General features: G+C 38.7%; 1 pseudogene; it reads right to left on the bottom strand.

Annotated features, from left to right (window-relative positions):
* Window positions 1-7,357, bottom strand: part of LOC102670585 — a 27,080-nt pseudogene that overhangs the window by 9,373 nt on the left and 10,350 nt on the right.

Genomic DNA, 7,357 nt, shown 5'->3' with positions numbered 1-7,357 from the left:
CGCTCGCCGATCCCTCCGCGACAACGATCGTGAGCAGAGCGTGGCTGCGGCTGCTGCTCGGGTTCTGCAACGTGGACGCTGTCTTCCGTGCCCTCGTACCCTCCTCCACGCAGGACATCAACGAGCCCAGGGTGCGCACCACGTGATGGGTCAAACCTGTTGTACGGAAAGGAAAGAAAAAAAAGGAGGGGTTGAAAATTGAATCAAAAGGGGTTTAAAAAATGTGTATGATGTTAAGATATTGCTTATGCATCACGTTTTAATATTTTTTCGACTCGATTAGAGGAATTAAAAACGCTCGAATAAGAATAAGAAAAGGCAAGGAGAAATTTCCAATAAGAAAATGTAAAGTCGAATTTAAAAAGGAGCGAAATCAGATATAATTGCGAATATCATCGCACAAAGGGGAATGCTTCATCAGATATACTTTGAAGCATTATTCGAGTTTGTAAAAAAAATAATAATTAATCGGTTTAATTTTATGTATATAATAAATAATAGTTAAAAACAGCATATGTTTATATATACTTTTTTTTAGAGCGCTAAAAAATGCGCGGGAGCGCGTTGAGATTAATTTTAAAATATAGTTTTGCAAAGTTCTGCAAACTTAAATTTATGGAATATAAAATAAATCGTTACAATTTGTGACCAATTTCCGTATACGAAGCGAATTAAATTTAAGTTTAATTCACAGAAGAGAAGAAATTTACTCTGTTGATATAATTTATAATAACTGGAGCGGATTGGAGGAAACGAAAATCGGCTGTACCTTGAACATAAGGGCCGAGTCGAGGATGCTCGCGAACTCTCAATCCTCCCGTGCTCGAGGACGGCTTCAAAAGATCTCTCACCCTCTCGTTGTATATCTCCAAGTAACTGAAACAGAATTCGCGTTACGTTACGAATCGACTTTGATCGACTACTCGCATCCCTAGAAATAGAAATCCTCCTTTCCGTTCGATCGATTTTCGAACGCGTTACAACACGACTCTCTCGTAACACATCCTCAAAAATCATCAATTTTCTCCCGAAAAATCTTGCCAATTACTTATCAATCCATGATCTTTCAATCGTCGAACAATCGATAATTCACACGTTGTTGATACACGTTGCAACGATTTGTCAAACGACGGGAAGAGGAAGCGATAATCGATAGATAATTCCGTGTCGTCGATGCGTATCGCGTTATCCATAGATATTCAACAAGTAAATCGATAGGTGGAGCATAATAGCCGCACGCGACACGCGCCAAATATCAAAGAGATGGGCAACACGGATGCGTCGTATAATAACTCGGCTACGAGATTCGAACAGGAGAGATAGATCCTGCACACTTTTCCTTTCGACCACAGCCAAGCTTCCGGATCCTCTTAACGTCATTATCCGCTCCACTGTCCTCGCAAAACGTGCGCGCGTGCCACGGTAAATCCGCTTAACAGCGATCGAAGTCTCCCTCCAACACTTTTCTCTCGTCCCCTGAACCATGGACACGTGGTTCATCGTCGATTTCAGAAAACTCGAGAAATTTAAATCATCGCCATCGCTTCTTCTGCAATGTTAAATTAATCTCAATAACAGGATTGAATGTTTTTATTTCCACACCTTCCTGTTCTTCCCTGTTCGAGGAAAGAAAAATTGATACGAAAGTTGATTGGAAAGAATTTCATTCGAATTGATGATTTTCATCGATATGAATCGTTCCACTATGAAAAAAAAGGGGAGGGGATTTTTATTATTAAAAATTTCTGTTATTAAAAATCTCTGTCATTAAAAAACGTTCGATGTTTCATCGAACGCATGGTTGCCCAAGTTGATCCAAAGTGAGGAAAAATAAGCTGAAAAAATTGATATATTCGAATTTTGCATTTCGTCTCCATCATCGTCCCTTGCATATTCGAGTACTTTTGACATCACGGCGGAATCGAACTCGAAGTAAATAGGGTCGTCCACTCGTGGTCTCCACGAGTTCTCTGGCCACTATTCGAGAAAGGGTTCTGAAACTCTCTGTGAATAACCTCCCAACTTCGTTCGAGCGACGCGTTTCCGGAAATTAGAAAATCGAACCAGGAACATTCAAAACATTTACAATGTTTTTCCACGACCTCAAAAACCGTGGTTTTCGTGCAACGTGGAGCAACAAGAGAGCCGCATCTAAATTTATCGAAATCTTCTCCTACTTTCGCACGGAATTCGTTCTGATCTGTGCATTACGCTTACGTAATGAATATTTCTTCGTTTCAAAGCGAATGATGTAATTTTCACATTTCTTAATTTCAATCAAGAAGATGCGTCTTTTTCGAACAAAGTACTTTTATTAAAATATCGTTAACATTTTTCAAAATTAAACTGTCACGAGATTCTCGTTTTTCAACGATTGTTAAACGATTCGATTGATTTTACAATTCTTCTTCCTTCGTGTTTTATCTCTTTTCTTGAATAGAGTTTCTTTTTTCCCGAAACCCGTCGTTCGTTTAATCAAAAATAAATTTCCATAGAGAGATACGTGTATTTAACTAACTCTAAATCAAATTCTTCTTCGATGTACAAATATAATTTCTCCAAGAGCACGGAACGAACCTCTTTCTTCGATCCACAGAAAGAAAAAGTTGGCATTATCGTTGTGCACAACTGCAAGAAACTACTATTCGCAGATTCGATTCCGGGGATCGATCAGAATCCTCCTCCCCCCTCGTTATTTGCATTGCAGGATCGCGAAATTTGCAGGTGGCCGCCAAATAAGAAGGAGAATCAAGGCTTAAAGAAATAACCGACCGGCTTCGTGTAAACTCTTTTTATCGGGGCGTCCACGTTGCCCGGCGAGCGAGAAAGCTATTTAAAAGTTTCACCGAGATAACTCAACTACCGTTCAATCCGTGATCTTGTTGCATTCTGTTCCATCCACGCGCTTATCTTTCCTACAATTCTACTTTTGTTCTTGTCGTCCTCGTTCGTAGTCGTTGACAAAGCGTCCCAAAGCCGGATTAATTTCGTTGCGTGAAAAACGACGTTTGAATTAATTACGTTTAAATTGGCGCTTAACGAGAAACGATCGATGATTCGTCTTTAAAAATAGGTGAGAGGTAAAAAAGGGATTCGAATTAATAACGCGGTTTACTTTGTTTTCATTCGAAAGAATGAAAATAAATTTTTTATCGGCGTCATAAAAATATATAATATATAAATATATAATATAAAAGGTTAAAGAACATTTCGAGATGGTTGAAGATAAGATAGAAAATTTCTGCTATCTTGGAAGCGCTAATTTTATTCTCTAAATTTACTCTCTAACATCGAGGAAAGAATGTTTCGAATTAAAGGATCGAAAGAGCATACTTCGTTCGTTCTTTATTAAAAATTGACGAAATTATTGTAAAAAAAAAGAAAAAGAAAAACAACAACACTTGTATCGATCAAGAGAGAGACAAAAATTCAATTCCTCCGGATTTGAAGGAGATTATGGAGAGGAATCGATTAATCAACGAAATTCAAGGCGAGGATAAAAAGGAAAAGTCGTTCGTCAGGGGCTTTTAAAAGTTATCGAGTGTCTCTCAGTTCTCATTGGAGGGAACGAATGCTCGGTCTCGTGTTTGCCGGATATTACGAACGGTGTCGAAATAAGAAATCGATCCGTCCCATCTATCCATCCTCTACCGTTACGTTCAATAACACGAAAGAAAATAGGAAAAGGAGATTTTTCACCATCCCCTTTCATCCGAATCTGATCCGAATTAGAACCTTACCTCGCAGGAAACATCTTGTAAGAAAAAACAATTTCCAAATCTTGAAGCGAAATACTCGAAAAAATGAATCCTGCTCGAAAGAACACGTTTCGTATCTCGAAATCTGAAGAGGATTTCTTTACTTTGTGAAAAAATGCAACAAAATTCCAAAAAATGTATACATATCAAACCTGCTTTATAACTCTGTTTTAGTATAGTTTAGTATATAGTTTAGTATCTTTTAGAAAGAATTTTGGAGAGAAGTAAGCGATCGAGCCGTGTTGATTGGTTCCTCGGCTTGCGACGAGTCGTCGAACCCGCACCGCTCCCCCCGCGCGAAAGCGCTCGAATTTGAAAGGAGACACACGCGATACCTTGTAACGTTAGACGCCGTTAGGGGTGAATATCGACCCCCTCGATTACTGGGTCACGAGCAGCCCTGCCAAGATGCTCGCCGAGCCTCGTCATAATTTTCGATTCTTAATTTTTGAATGGGAGACGGATCGATATAATCATCGAATACAATCCTGCGAGGATTGAATTTCGATTTTTCGACAGGAATCAATTCCGTTCAATTTTCCCTGATTTTATTAATCCTCGAATAAATTGATTAGTCGAAGATACTTGTAAAATAGTAATCTTATTGTTTAAGAATAGATTTTTCAATGATAAAGAATAATTTTATCGAAAAAGAGAGACGGATTTTGTCAAAAATATCGCACGAGATAAAAATTCTCTCTTGTCTTGAGATTCGACTTTTCAACGTATCGACGAATCTCTCGCTTCGAAATTTCGCTCGAGATCAGCAGATAAACAACGTATCGATCGATGAATCGAAACGGAACGAATTTAAGCGGATCGTAACGAGCGGAATGTGGTCAGAGACGAAGTTTCCACGGTGCTTGCTTCGGGGAACGAAAGGAAAAAGAGAAAGGAGGAGGAAGAGGAAACGCGAGAACAGAGAGAGAGAGAGAGAGAGAGAAGAGGGAGTGTGTTCTATCGATCAATCAGCCATAAGTAATGCGGAGCTTTTGATCGGTTACCGTTTCATTGCGGATGGGAAGAGCGGCACGGCATGCTATCGCGTACAAATTCGGCGACTTAATCACGTTAAACGCCGTTGCCTAACGACCATGGTTCCTGATCAATTGGCAGCCAACGAGTCATCCACAACGCCGGACGTCGAAACGGTTTCTCCGTGACCGTGGTCGTGTCTCCATCCATCGAGCTTCCAATTCGTACGAATTCGTTGTATCCCGCCGTCTGCTATAATATTTGGCCGAAATGAAAATGACATTGGTGGAAAACTTGGATTCAAATTTGAAATTTTTTCCCGAATTTGATAAACTAGCCTCGCTCGTGAAACGGAAATAGGAAGGATGTGAAGATGTTGTAACTTGATAACTTTGATTTTGACATTATGAATATTGAGTAAATGATTAAAATTATAATAATAGGTTGCAACTTTCAAGTATCGTGAATATTTCCAATACTTTCTAACTAGTATTGCTACTATTTCGAATCGATTATCTATTATTATTATTATCTATTACCAATTACCTGTTACTATTACTATCCAATTGCCTATTAAAAATATAAATTCTTTTGCAAATCGGTTGAAATCGATAATTTTAAACTTATTTGAAAAATTCGTGGATATTTCCAATACTTTCCAACATCCAATTGTCTATTAAAAATAAATCGGTTTAACTCGATAATTTATTTGGAAAAAAAAATATCGCGAGTTTTCTTCGACGAATTGAACCGGAGAAAAAAAAGAAACGGAAAGAAAGGAGGGCGGGGGGAAAAAAGGAAAACGATCGATTGAACCGTTCGAAAAAAAAAAAAAAAAAGAGGAGAACATCGCTTGACACGAGAGTTTCAATCGCGGATTCGTCGTTGGACGGAGGAAATCGCGCGTGAATTAACGATTGTGCGCGAAAGTGCGACAATTTTCGCGCGACATTAGCCGGTGTCGCGTTTATTACCGGGACGTGTCAATTGTAACCGGGGATGGGATCGTTGTTAGATCGTAAATTAAATTATGCCCGGCTCCGTTTATTGACGAGAGTACGACTCGCTAATAGGTATAATTAATTGCACAACAAAACCTGAATTATCGATCCAGCGCATCGGTGGATGTTACTCGTCTGTCGGCCCGTGGCCCTGAACCCTGAACCAGCGAGAAAATATTCGTGAAAAGTTCGTGGATAAAAGAAAATGGCGTTGTATCTATGAACGTGTTTTCGATTACTTCCCTTCTCTTGTCGAGGGAGCTTGAACAGTTCCGCCATCGTCTTTTTTGTCGTCGGTATCTTATTTCTTCAAGGATCAAATGTAAGATTTAGGTAAAATTTGACAAGTTTCTCTTTGGTTAGAATTTTAAATATAAAATTAATGACATGAGAATCAAGCGATCAAGATCGCTTCTTTAAGAAAGTTTTATGAACCAAATTTTCTTCTATTCCTTGTAACGAGAGAAAAAAATAACAGAATTTGATTAATAATTCTCGATGAAGATGAGTTTATTCGAATAATTCTTAAATTTTCTAGTTTCATTATTCTGGTAACATTTTTCTCTCACTGTCAATTGTGGTTTTAAACATAAGTTCTTGTTTTACTTATCTCCCTCTGTCGTTTATTTTCTCCTCTCCTCTGCGTTTCTCGTACTTTCGCGATAAATTTTAGGTCCATGTCCTATCTTTCTCGTTTTCATCGAGTCCAATCCTCGATTTTCTTTTTTCGCCCGTCCATAACTCCGAATCCCTCTTCCCCTCCTCTCCGTATGTATCATAATTTTACACGTCTCGATTTTAAAACTCTCTATCTATATAAGTTTTTTTTTTTTTTTTTAAAAACAATTCCACCATCCATATCTTCGTTATCGTCCGTTCTTTCGACTCGTTTTACGACCAAGCCAAGGAAATTGCAACAAGAAAGCATCTTCTGGGCCAAAACTGTCCAACCCTTCTTTTTTGTTTCTTGTTTTCAGGGGTATAAGAGTGAATTAAGACGGCCACAAGAGAGAGAAGTCGTTTGCATTCATCCATTTTTATTGCCACGTGGACACAAAAATGATTCACCGTGAAGAAACGAGAATTTTCTCTTTCTCTCTCTCTCTCTCTCTCTTTCTCTCTTTAGAGAGAGAACTACTCCCTCAGTTTCGAGCAGTAAAAGCGACAACACTCTCTATTATTCGCTTTATTAAGTGGCACGAGATTGGGTTTAATTACGTCAGAGGAGGTCGCGTTTTAATGGACGCGCCCGCGACTCGAAAACCTTGGAGGAACACTTTGAACCGTGGGAAATTCCATCCACTTGCGAAAAATGGTAGAAAAAGAGGGGAAAGAAGACTTTTATGGAGCAAAGTGATGGCACTTCGTATTGAATTTTGAAAGTTAAGCGGGCCGAAGAATGATGGAGGAAATCTTGGCTTGACCGGAAAATCTTTTCGCTTCCTTTTTATTTCTTTCTTCTTTTTTTCGATGAAATTTTTAGCAAATGGTTTCTGAACGTGGAAAGCACGAAAATATTTAAAATTTTTGGGGACAATAGGACAATAGGACAGGAGGAGAACTTTATTTTCGAATTTTGAAAGTTGAATGGATCAAAGAAGAGTTGTGAAGCTTAGTATTGGA

This window comes from Apis dorsata, unplaced genomic scaffold, assembly GCF_000469605.1.
Source record: "Apis dorsata unplaced genomic scaffold, Apis dorsata 1.3 scaffold_638, whole genome shotgun sequence".
NCBI classification, from domain to species: domain Eukaryota; kingdom Metazoa; phylum Arthropoda; class Insecta; order Hymenoptera; family Apidae; genus Apis; species Apis dorsata.
This window is presented reverse-complemented; position numbering and strand designations above follow the sequence as displayed.